A 12,817-nucleotide genomic window follows, 5' to 3' on the forward strand; every position below is an offset into this window, starting at 1 on the left:
CTAACAACTAATTTCTAGTCCCCTCTATTATACACAATTCAAGGTGCGACACGAACAAAATCTCTTTGCTCTTTGCTGGCTCTTTACATCTATCAAAAATCTGAATCCCTTCTTATATTAAAAATGCAAGACGTGACACACACCAAATTCACTCAGGTGGGATGTCTGGACTTCTACTACTTTTGTGTAAAGTCATCAAGAGACAACAGGGAGGAGACGGCAAACTGCATGAGAGCGTTCTGTCTGGGAAATTCACAGTCCACCACGGCGCAGCCTGAGAGAACGTCGCAGATTGGTCGGTAATCAGCCAATCCGCATACAGGAAAGTTGAGCGCAGAAAAGTAACATCATACAGCTCAGCTCAGAGACGGCAGATCTTTTCGATTTTTCGATGAAGACGATCGACTTGGGGTGAGTCTGTTTGACTTCATCTGCCCTTTTAGCAATATAGGATGGGTGGTTTTGTTATATTGGGACACCTGGCAAAGTGGGACAGTTAATATTGGCAATAATGCTGTCAACTGTTAACAGTTTACTGTTTTTAAAAGACTGTAACAGACTCAGTTTTAAAGCTAGAGTGAAGATACTGGTATCATATGAAACTAGACGACTTACGGTATATAAAATATATGGTGTCCCATTTTGCAAGTAGCGCATGGAAAAAAGTGGAATTAGTATATGTTGTTTGAGGTGGAGTCATCGATTCAGTGTTTGATTATTCTTTTTTCTGCATTTTGTCGTAAGGGGGTAATGTTTATAGAATTGCATCAAGTTGGGAGCTATGGCATTGGGATGATTGATTCAAATTGATTCAGTGTAGGGACATTGCCAGAATAGGTGTTGCATTGTTTCTGCATGCATTACACAAAATGAACAGTTAACACAGATGTCTTTTTTAAACTTGCAGGATAATATCTATGTATGATTTTAAAAGACACTTCCCTTCTCTTATTAGTAAGAAGATATTTATATGGAAGATTCCAGAAATATTTCCAATTCAGGTTATTGACAAATCTAGACCAGTAAGATACAACATAATGGGTACTAGTAATATCTTTTTGAAACAATGACCGTATGCTGTTTTCAGGCCCCCTTTACAATTATGAGTTTTCTTACGCCTGGGACACACTGGATGCGTGAACCTCAGCAGTGCGTGTGCGTCGCTGAACTGCTGCATCTGGCACGCTTGTAGCGTCCACACTGGAAGCGTGTCTGCTGCGGCGCTTCTGCCACTGGCAGCCCTATCTCTCTCGTTTTCCCTGTCTATTACTGCCGAGAACCGCGCGCGTCACGCGGAGAAAATAGGCGAGACTAACAACTAATTTCTAGTCCCCTCTATTATACACAATTCAAGGTGCGACACGAACAAAATCTCTTTGCTCTTTGCTGGCTCTTTACATCTATCAAAAATCTGAATCCCTTCTTATATTAAAAATGCAAGACGTGACACACACCAAATTCACTCAGGTGGGATGTCTGGACTTCTACTACTTTTGTGTAAAGTCATCAAGAGACAACAGGGAGGAGACGGCAAACTGCATGAGAGCGTTCTGTCTGGGAAATTCACAGTCCACCACGGCGCAGCCTGAGAGAACGTCGCAGATTGGTCGGTAATCAGCCAATCCGCATACAGGAAAGTTGAGCGCAGAAAAGTAACATCATACAGCTCAGCTCAGAGACGGCAGATCTTTTCGATTTTTCGATGAAGACGATCGACTTGGGGTGAGTCTGTTTGACTTCATCTGCCCTTTTAGCAATATAGGATGGGTGGTTTTGTTATATTGGGACACCTGGCAAAGTGGGACAGTTAATATTGGCAATAATGCTGTCAACTGTTAACAGTTTACTGTTTTTAAAAGACTGTAACAGACTCAGTTTTAAAGCTAGAGTGAAGATACTGGTATCATATGAAACTAGACGACTTACGGTATATAAAATATATGGTGTCCCATTTTGCAAGTAGCGCATGGAAAAAAAGTGGAATTAGTATATGTTGTTTGAGGTGGAGTCATCGATTCAGTGTTTGATTATTCTTTTTTCTGCATTTTGTCGTAAGGGGGTAATGTTTATAGAATTGCATCAAGTTGGGAGCTATGGCATTGGGATGATTGATTCAAATTGATTCAGTGTAGGGACATTGCCAGAATAGGTGTTGCATTGTTTCTGCATGCATTACACAAAATGAACAGTTAACACAGATGTCTTTTTTAAACTTGCAGGATAATATCTATGTATGATTTTAAAAGACACTTCCCTTCTCTTATTAGTAAGAAGATATTTATATGGAAGATTCCAGAAATATTTCCAATTCAGGTTATTGACAAATCTAGACCAGTAAGATACAACATAATGGGTACTAGTAATATCTTTTTGAAACAATGACCGTATGCTGTTTTCAGGCCCCCTTTACAATTATGAGTTTTCTTACGCCTGGGACACACTGGATGCGTGAACCTCAGCAGTGCGTGTGCGTCGCTGAACTGCTGCATCTGGCACGCTTGTAGCGTCCACACTGGAAGCGTGTCTGCTGCGGCGCTTCTGCCACTGGCAGCCCTATCTCTCTCGTTTTCCCTGTCTATTACTGCCGAGAACCGCGCGCGTCACGCGGAGAAAATAGGCGAGACTAACAACTAATTTCTAGTCCCCTCTATTATACACAATTCAAGGTGCGACACGAACAAAATCTCTTTGCTCTTTGCTGGCTCTTTACATCTATCAAAAATCTGAATCCCTTCTTATATTAAAAATGCAAGACGTGACACACACCAAATTCACTCAGGTGGGATGTCTGGACTTCTACTACTTTTGTGTAAAGTCATCAAGAGACAACAGGGAGGAGAGGGCAAACTGCATGAGAGCGTTCTGTCTGGGAAATTCACAATCCACCACGGCGCAATCTGCGAGAACGTCACAGATTGGTCGGTAATCAGCCAATCCGCATACAGGAAAGTTGAGCGCAGAAAAGTAACATCATACAGCTCAGCTCAGAGACGGCAGATCTTTTCGATTTTTCGATGAAGACGATCGACTTGGGGTGAGTCTGTTTGACTTCATCTGCCCTTTTAGCAATATAGGATGGGTGGTTTTGTTATATTGGGACACCTGGCAAAGTGGGACAGTTAATATTGGCAATAATGCTGTCAACTGTTAACAGTTTACTGTTTTTAAAAGACTGTAACAGACTCAGTTTTAAAGCTAGAGTGAAGATACTGGTATCATATGAAACTAGACGACTTACGGTATATAAAATATATGGTGTCCCATTTTGCAAGTAGCGCATGGAAAAAAAGTGGAATTAGTATATGTTGTTTGAGGTGGAGTCATCGATTCAGTGTTTGATTATTCTTTTTTCTGCATTTTGTCGTAAGGGGGTAATGTTTATAGAATTGCATCAAGTTGGGAGCTATGGCATTGGGATGATTGATTCAAATTGATTCAGTGTAGGGACATTGCCAGAATAGGTGTTGCATTGTTTCTGCATGCATTACACAAAATGAACAGTTAACACAGATGTCTTTTTTAAACTTGCAGGATAATATCTATGTATGATTTTAAAAGACACTTCCCTTCTCTTATTAGTAAGAAGATATTTATATGGAAGATTCCAGAAATATTTCCAATTCAGGTTATTGACAAATCTAGACCAGTAAGATACAACATAATGGGTACTAGTAATATCTTTTTGAAACAATGACCGTATGCTGTTTTCAGGCCCCCTTTACAATTATGAGTTTTCTTACGCCTGGGACACACTGGATGCGTGAACCTCAGCAGTGCGTGTGCGTCGCTGAACTGCTGCGTCTGGCACGCTTGTAGCGTCCACACTGGAAGCGTGTCTGCTGCGGCGCTTCTGCCACTGGCAGCCCTATCTCTCTCGTTTTCCCTGTCTATTTCTGCCGAGAACCGCGCGCGTCACGCGGAGAAAATAGGCGAGACTAACAACTAATTTCTAGTCCCCTCTATTATACACAATTCAAGGTGCGACACGAACAAAATCTCTTTGCTCTTTGCTGGCTCTTTACATCTATCAAAAATCTGAATCCCTTCTTATATTAAAAATGCAAGACGTGACACACACCAAATTCACTCAGGTGGGATATCTGGACTTCTACTACTTTTGTGTAAAGTCATCAAGAGACAACAGGGAGGAGACCGCAAACTGCATGTGAGCGTTCTGTCTGGGAAATTCACAGTCCACCACGGCGCAATCTGCGAGAACGTCGCAGATTGGTCGGTAATCAGCCAATCCGCATACAGGAAAGTTGAGCGCAGAAAAGTAACATCATACAGCTCAGCTCAGAGACGGCAGATCTTTTCGATTTTTCGATGAAGACGATCGACTTGGGGTGAGTCTGTTTGACTTCATCTGCCCTTTTAGCAATATAGGATGGGTGATTTTGTTATATTGGGACACCTGGCAAAGTGGGACAGTTAATATTGGCAATAATGCTGTCAACTGTTAACAGTTTACTGTTTTTAAAAGACTGTAACAGACTCAGTTTTAAAGCTAGAGTGAAGATACTGGTATCATATGAAACTAGACGACTTACGGTATATAAAATATATGGTGTCCCATTTTGCAAGTAGCGCATGGAAAAAAGTGGAATTAGTATATGTTGTTTGAGGTGGAGTCATCGATTCAGTGTTTGATTATTCTTTTTTCTGCATTTTGTCGTAAGGGGGTAATGTTTATAGAATTGCATCAAGTTGGGAGCTATGGCATTGGGATGATTGATTCAAATTGATTCAGTGTAGGGACATTGCCAGAATAGGTGTTGCATTGTTTCTGCATGCATTACACAAAATGAACAGTTAACACAGATGTCTTTTTTAAACTTGCAGGATAATATCTATGTATGATTTTAAAAGACACTTCCCTTCTCTTATTAGTAAGAAGATATTTATATGGAAGATTCCAGAAATATTTCCAATTCAGGTTATTGACAAATCTAGACCAGTAAGATACAACATAATGGGTACTAGTAATATCTTTTTGAAACAATGACCGTATGCTACGATTATTATTTCTTAAAACCCCTAATATATATATATATAGACAGAGAGAGAGAGAGAGAGAGAGAGAGAGAGAGATAGATTGCTTGACACCAGGTGGCACCAGGTGATCTGGTGGCTCTGGCGCATGGTTCTGGCTCTGGCCACTTGTCCCCTTAGAGAGAAGGGTCACTGCAAATCAACACAAAGTTGTTCTGAGTGATCTACTTTATCCTATGATGAAACATTTTTATCCTGATGGGAGTGGTCTCTTCCAGGATGACAATGCCCCCATCCATAGGGCACAAGGGGTCACTGAATGGTTTGATGAATATGAAAATGGTGTGAATCATATGCTATGGCCCTCACAGTCACCACATCTCAACCCAATTGAACACCTATGGAAGATTTTGGACCAACGTGTTAAACAGCGCTCTCCACCACCATCATCAAAACAGCAAATGAGAGAATATCTTTTCCAGTAGAGTTCAGAGACTTATAGAATCAATGCCAAGGCGTATTGAAGCTGTTCCGGTGGCACGTGGTGGCCCAACACCTTACAAAGACACTTTATGTTGGTTTTTCCTTTAATATGTCATCCGTCTGTGTATAAATTGTCATGTATTCCATATGTTTCCCATTAATTGCAATTATGTCATTATCTTATTCATTTCAGAACTACTCCACAATATGGATCCTTTGAAATGCGACCAAATTGTGCGTGATAAAACTCTCAGGGAGTATCCCGTGGGGATGACAAAGGTGAAGAAAAAGACTTTTCGTAGACGAACCCGCACCTACGATATTAAAGGTGAGAAACTGTCTGAATAATATCCCTTTATGTAAAGGAATTTATTAAATGCTTGTGTGCTTGTGTTTGGTATGGCTTATCATAACAAATTGTAAGGGGATGATAAGTAGGCCTACTCAACTAATTCACTCATCTTTTTGCTTCCCATTTAGATCTTATCGGATTATAACGTTGATGTCATAACTTTTTGAAAATGCTCAGAAAATTAGATATTGTCGCTCTCTTATCTTAATATATGGAGGTGAAGAATGACCGCACAGCAAACGGAATATTTTTGATGCAGATTTAGGTTAAACAATACAGTTCTCCTCAACAAATCACAAGGGGTGATGCTCTTACAAAGTACTTACATAGTCTACATGTCCGTGCCTCTGAGCAAGTAAGAGTAAATAAGAGTAAACTTTAGTGTTCTATGTAATTATAAGGAAACAGCTGAGTGGATAACAGATAATTCGAAGCAGTTCTACCAACAGTGTCATTGCACTAATATAACCCCTACAATAACATAGATTATTATCCCTCACTGGTGTCACATAGATCAGCTTCATTGATACTCACAGTAAGATCTTTTTGCCTTCTAAACTTTCCAACAAGCAAACCAAGAAATACATAAATAAATCAAGACTGCCATTCTAAAGCTGAGATTTTAAACAATTCTCTACAGGACTTTTTGCTGACTTCCAGAAGAAGACCAGGGATGCCATTTCCAGCTGGTTCTACCCTCTTCTGTCTAACATCATCATCATCAAAACATTGGTGAATATGCACTAAACATTTTCTTCAATAGCATGCTTCACCACTAATGCTCATTTTTCAGTTTGTATACTTCTCTCTGATAGGCAATGTTTACAGGAAAATAATCTCTCTCTTCAGATTTATGATTCTATCATGAAATATCATATTTGAAAAAACTGAACACAGGGACATGGGAACTGCCTCTGCAAAAAGACAAGGCCACTTGAAAAAAACATGAAAAAGACCAATTATGATATCCATTTCTACAGATTAAACAATAAATCGACATGGTATCTGGGGCAAGCACACTCATTTTCAGTTTTACAATTTTATAATTTCCCCAGAAATTGTACCTCTCTACTCTTTGAAATATATAATCCTTTTTAACGAGCTGATAAATTCTTTTTTCTAAATGCTCCAATGTGTCTCAGTGTGTTGCATGCCAGGCAAGTCGAACGGAAATCAAAGAGGAGGTGGAGTATACCCCAGCAGTACCACCACCAGTAGCAGCAGTAGCAGCTGTTCCACCAGTAGCAGAACCAGCACCAGTAGCAGCACCACCTCCAGTAGCAGCACGACAAGTAGCAGTGGTAGAACCATTTGCAGCAGCAGTTGACGCCATCATAGACAAGCGTATGAAATCTTGCCCATTATCCTAATGATATTTTACCATTGAGTTGTATTTTTCCATTTCCATATCCATGTACTATTCTTGTAAAAGCATTTTTCAAAATGTTGTTCGAAGACTTGAGAACTGGTTGTACAAGACAGAGAGGTAATCTGTTACTGTTACTATCACACTATTTATTATATGTTTTACAGGCATCCGAGATGCATGGGCAGGAATACTTTTCTTACTGTCAGTGATAGGGAAATACTGGATTGATATAGGAAGGACAGCCCCCAATAAGGAGCTGGGAAGTGAGGTAATATCTCTTTACTAGATGATTATCTATTGATATATCTGTGACAACAAATTTATATATGAAATTTTCATTTTATATGTACTATGTACAAAATGTATCTTTTGCGATCATATATTTTGTGGTCATATAACCCTCAGAATATCTTGCTTTTTCCCCCTCTCATTTTTTCAGGTAATTAATGGATATCTCACAGTCCTTGTGCAGAACTTCAACTGGCAACTCAAAGAGATGGCCGGAGTTATTGATTCCTTGGCTATGACTGACATTTGGAAAGGAAAAAGTTCAGAGCTGAAGGTTTGCAGTGCAATCTAATACATAGATTAGAATGTATTAGAATACTGCCATTTTTAAAGGCAGTATTGGATATGTTTTTGTTTTTTGTTTTTTAACTCAAGCTAACATATAATTGTTGCACTTTTCAAATTTTAGTTGAATCCAAAGGACTACAAGTTGCTTCTTGGAGTCATAAATGAAAAAAACCATTGGCTGTTGATGGTGAGTTTATATTATTTTATATTGTGGGGGACCAAGTGGGTATGGGGTGGCAGGCTTATCTTGGACTTTTAGCTACTTAAAAATGTCCTGACCCTCTGATGGAGCTCATGATTCATCCATAAGTGCTGCTTTATTACAAACAATTCCACCATATAAACCTAGAATCCGTGTGTAACAGCTGACCTGTGTACATGTTTAGCAGAAGACAGAACATTAACTACCGTCAGATCCTGACCAAAGCTACGGCTGCTGTTTGCTACATGCGTAAATGCGCACTGTTGACATGAACACAAATGAGACGTAGGAGGTTGTCGTGGAAAAATCTTCAAATGGGCCAATAAATCTTCAGGTCACCCACAACTTAGTATTAAACTCAAAACTTTAGAAGAGAAAGACTCAAAAAATACACTGGAAGCTGGTAGAGTTCAATGTGAATAGGTTTGCTGTGCATATAAACATACAAAGCAATCCGAGGCCTCCTCCAAGAAAAAACCCTGATGCAAAATCATAAAACTTCATATTATATACTTTTCATAACTCCTCCTATTGTGGAGCTTAGTTTCTAGTCTCCACCTCATTTTTAATTATATTCAACCATATGGTCATTATTTCTGAGGTTCATAAGTTATTGGTGATAATACAAGTGTGACTTATCCTAGAAATTACTGTCTCAGTATCTTCCACCTTTTTCTCACACTAAAAATGGACCATAATCATTTCACACAGAAAACCAAATTGCTATATCACAGATTAGCCTTCTTGCCAACTCCCTGGGATCTGTCTCTTATTGGCATAATGTTATCTTTGCATTCTCACTGGTACATTCGTTTGATCATGCAAAGGCAGTTTTCCACCACAAGGTTTTCTGTGAATGATACATATCCAGTGCATTTTGGAGTCGGTTTAACTAGAAATCAGCTTTATTTCAGCCTTTTGGGGGAATCTGATGTTTTATCAATTACAAATATTTTGGGAGGGACAAATTTCCATGTTTCATGTATTGGGGGGGATGTTACCCCCGTCTCCCACAGTGATTATGCCAATGAAACATAGGGTATGTGTTTCCCTAAGTATGCATTTGCAGTAATTTACATTGTTACATTACATTGTGACATTGTCATTTACCTGACACGTCAAAGTGTCTTACATATTGTATCAAGCAGGGGCCAATCTCCCTTGGAGCAATGCAAGGTTAAGGCCCAGGCTCTTCCCTCTGGCCTGACTGTGCCCTTTAATTTGGTCATCTTGGCCATCGGCCTTGCCAGGGACCCCAACCACCTCGTTTACCTCAGGGGCCCTGCAGTCCCTGAGCCTAGCTGCCGCCAGGGCCCAAGGTGTCACAGGATGTCCAGAGGCCCCACAGAGACGATTGTGTGGGTCCCTCTGGGGTAGTTAATGCACATACTTTGCTGCATGTGTGTGTATATTTATGTACTGTAAGTATAAACATAGTATATATTTACAATGTATATTTACATTGTATTTCCATGCAGGTCATCTTCCCCTCTGAGAAGAGGTCTCTCTTCTTTGACCCATTTGGGGAATCCAACTTCCAAAAGATAAAATGCTTTTGGGTAACAAGGTAAATATTGGTAATTTTATTTTTTTTAAATATAAGTAACAATTATGGAGAGCACATATTCCAATGATAGAATTTTTAAAAAAATGTGAAATATTGTGTATATTCAGAGCGTTCCTGAGAGACAAGGGATGTAATGTATCCAATGTGACTGTCAATAATCCCCTCCATCCACGCTCAAAAGACCGCTCCTCATCCGGGGTCTTTACTCTCAAAGTAAGTGTCACATTAGGGCTCGCAGAATTCTCTAAAATCACAGAAATTGTGCAGAAATAAACACTTGTTTCAAAGATTGTAAGGCAACAAAACAGCTGTCAACTTTTATCTATTGTGTGTTTTAAACACATGTTAAAATCAATCAAAATTTTGTTCTGTGTGAACCCTCCATATATTTCTGTCATTTTGTATTATAGAGCCCATAAACAATGAGAACTACTGTATTTAGGTAATAATATTGAATTGCACTGTATTTTTTCAAAGATTATCCATTTTATAATCTGTTCATTTCTATTTCCAGTTCACTGAGAGCATTCTAAAGGGGGAGGAAGAAATCAACTTCCAAACCTCAGACGAGGCACTCGCAGGGCATCGGTTTGCAATAGCCAAAACCCTGCTACGAAGGAACGGTATGTCTACGGGTGTTTTGAAAATTGTAATATTAATTCTGTTGTAAAACTCTTAAATGTGTCCGATTTGAAAGGTTGACATGGCATATAATCATAGGTAATCTCTTGAAATGTTGCCAACACATTTGTTAAATTATTACCCATGGCACTACTAACATGCCATCCTATTGTGACAAGATGATTTCTAGGAAATAAGTTGTGAATACACCTTGTAATCTGTTTATTTGTATGTTCTAAATAGATGACCTGAGTCAGCACCGCCACATTTATGGGGAAGATGACTCAGATATGCTGGGTAACATGGTTTACTTACCTAACATAAGCTCTTCCACTTGCATTAGTAATAATAATCATAATAGTACTGGTATTAAGTTGAGATAATGTTATTTTACTTTAGTATTGTCTTAGTCTAACACTTCTTTATTATACCACTCATATAAATACAGTTATATATTTTCTTTTTCAGATTTGCGTTGACAACTGTACAGGGCTGTACCACCACTCCAGCGTCAACCTGCCATCCAAAGATGTACACAGTGTTGCAGTACTCGAGTCCGAGTCCTGGACTCAAGTTTTGTAATACCAATAAGTCCAAAGAAATAAAAACATCATTAATATTAACATGAAGCTGTGTCATTTTTGTTTAATGTAAATCTTTTTTATTTTCGGACTCTCCTTTGGTGACTCGGACTCAGGTAATGGGGACTCGACTCGGGCTCTTCTGTGGTGACTTGGACTCAGACTCGAACACTAGGGACTCGGGATTCGACTCGGACTCGAGACTTAGTGACTCAACTACAACACTGGATGTACAATATAATGTAGCTGTTTATTGGGGGGTCTATGTAGGGGGCAACATCTTTGACTTTTTTGCTTATGTATGCCTATTTCAGTTCATTCCAGACCAAAATTGGTTTATATCGCAGCTTTAAGGTTGTATGTGAAGGCAAATGTCCGTTTAATGTCCATCTGGCAATTAAGAGAGACCAAATTACGTCATCAGCTCCTCCAGAGGGATTCCCCTCTGGGTAACGCCTCCGGACCGCCCACCTGTGTTGGTGTCCCAGTCTTCCCTGGTCCTGCCTCCTTTCGTCACTGGGTCCAGCCACCAATCACCAGCCTTCCTGATCCACCACTCAAGATGATAAAAATTAGGAAGCGTACTTTGTTTTGTTTTTTTTATGACTTGAGGCCTTCCCCTTTGCCCCTCGCCTCATATCACTCAATTTCCTGTTAGTCACTTTCATTGAACAACTGAGCAGAAAGCTTGTATTTTTGTAACTTTTGCTATTGTCGGCCCACTGAACAATAAATGGCAGTACTTAATTGATTACATCGGCAGTGTGTTGCTTCCCTTATTCCTAGACATGTGTTATGTACATGTAAATGACTCTGATGCATGTTTAAAATGTAAAACTTTCGTTACGGGACCAAATATTTTTGTTTGATAGCCGGATTTGGCCAATATTTGCCTACCACTGCTGTAGTCTTATTGTTTTGAAATGTTACCTAACAAGAAGACTTGGCTTGACTTATGTAAAAAGCGAAACAACAAAATTTGATTCCCCCTCTAGTCTCTCCCCTGTTGACACTAGTGACAAACGGGTCCAGATATGTCAGCAAAGAGATTTTGTTTGTACCTTGAACTTTCGCACCTTGAATTGTCTACAACAGCCTAAGAGAGGACTAGAATTTAGTTTAGTGAAACTAAGTGAAACGAAATCTTTCATAAACCATCTCCCTCTCGATTTACTATTCTATTTATTATTAATTTATCCAGCAGTAAACCGAAGATAATAAGACTGTTTTCAGTAAACATTTAAACAGAAGCGGAGATCGCGAGTAGCTTGTAAGTGTGTGCGCGTTCACGCGAAGGAGGGTCACATCTGCAAGGGAGTCCGAAAATTCTGTAACATGTGGTTAACTGTAGGCAACGGAGCAGCTGATAAGCTGTCAGTCAACGCAGCACTTTCTGGTTATTGCCAAGGCAAACAAAGGGAGGCGACATTTCTCCACTCCAGCCTTGTCATACACTGTATGCGGCTAAAATAGACCTTAGAAGTATCCAGACCCTTTACTTTAAAAGTAACACTTTACAAAATCATGCACTTAAGTAATGCTTTACTAATGCATGAATCACGATGCTTTAATGCATGAATTAATGCAGGATGTATCATGAATTCCTGCTCCCTGCTCACCGTTAACAAATGATCAAGCCACTATGACTTTATATGATTGGTTCACACTCAATAGATCATCAGTTAAGGAATTTTAATTCACGGTTGCTTCATACATTAATTCATATGCAACCAAATTAGCTGAATTACATTAAACGTTATATCAGGACCATGCATTTGCTCAGCCTCTCTGATTAAAAAAAATAGCTTCATATTTCTTTGAGAATAGACCCAATGGTATTTTTGACAACGAAGACCGGGCAGCGCTCTCCCTAACAATTAATAAAAAATAAAATAAAAATAATAAAGAGTGAGAGGAACAAAATGTGCAACAATTGACAGGTCTGATATATTCCAGTAAAGCTGTCTGAAAAAAGGAGGATGGTTCCTTAAACGTCATGCTGCTCATCTACTTCAGAAGTTACGTGAAAATAAAATACACTATGTCGCGTTCAGGTCATATCAGAGCTGTCGTA

The 12,817-nt window shown here is 39.3% G+C and overlaps 1 long non-coding RNA gene across 1 annotated transcript; it reads left to right on the forward strand.

The window, feature by feature from the left end:
- Window positions 1-4,256: 4,256 nt before the first annotated feature.
- Window positions 4,257-6,556, forward strand: LOC137189705 (uncharacterized). Its single transcript, XR_010929711.1, has 3 exons — window positions 4,257-4,346; window positions 5,669-5,803; window positions 6,468-6,556. It is a non-coding gene; the product is annotated as an uncharacterized lncRNA (long non-coding RNA).
- Window positions 6,557-12,817: the final 6,261 nt, after the last annotated feature.

The sequence above is a fragment of the Thunnus thynnus genome, chromosome 9, assembly GCF_963924715.1.
Source record: "Thunnus thynnus chromosome 9, fThuThy2.1, whole genome shotgun sequence".
NCBI lineage: Eukaryota > Metazoa > Chordata > Actinopteri > Scombriformes > Scombridae > Thunnus > Thunnus thynnus.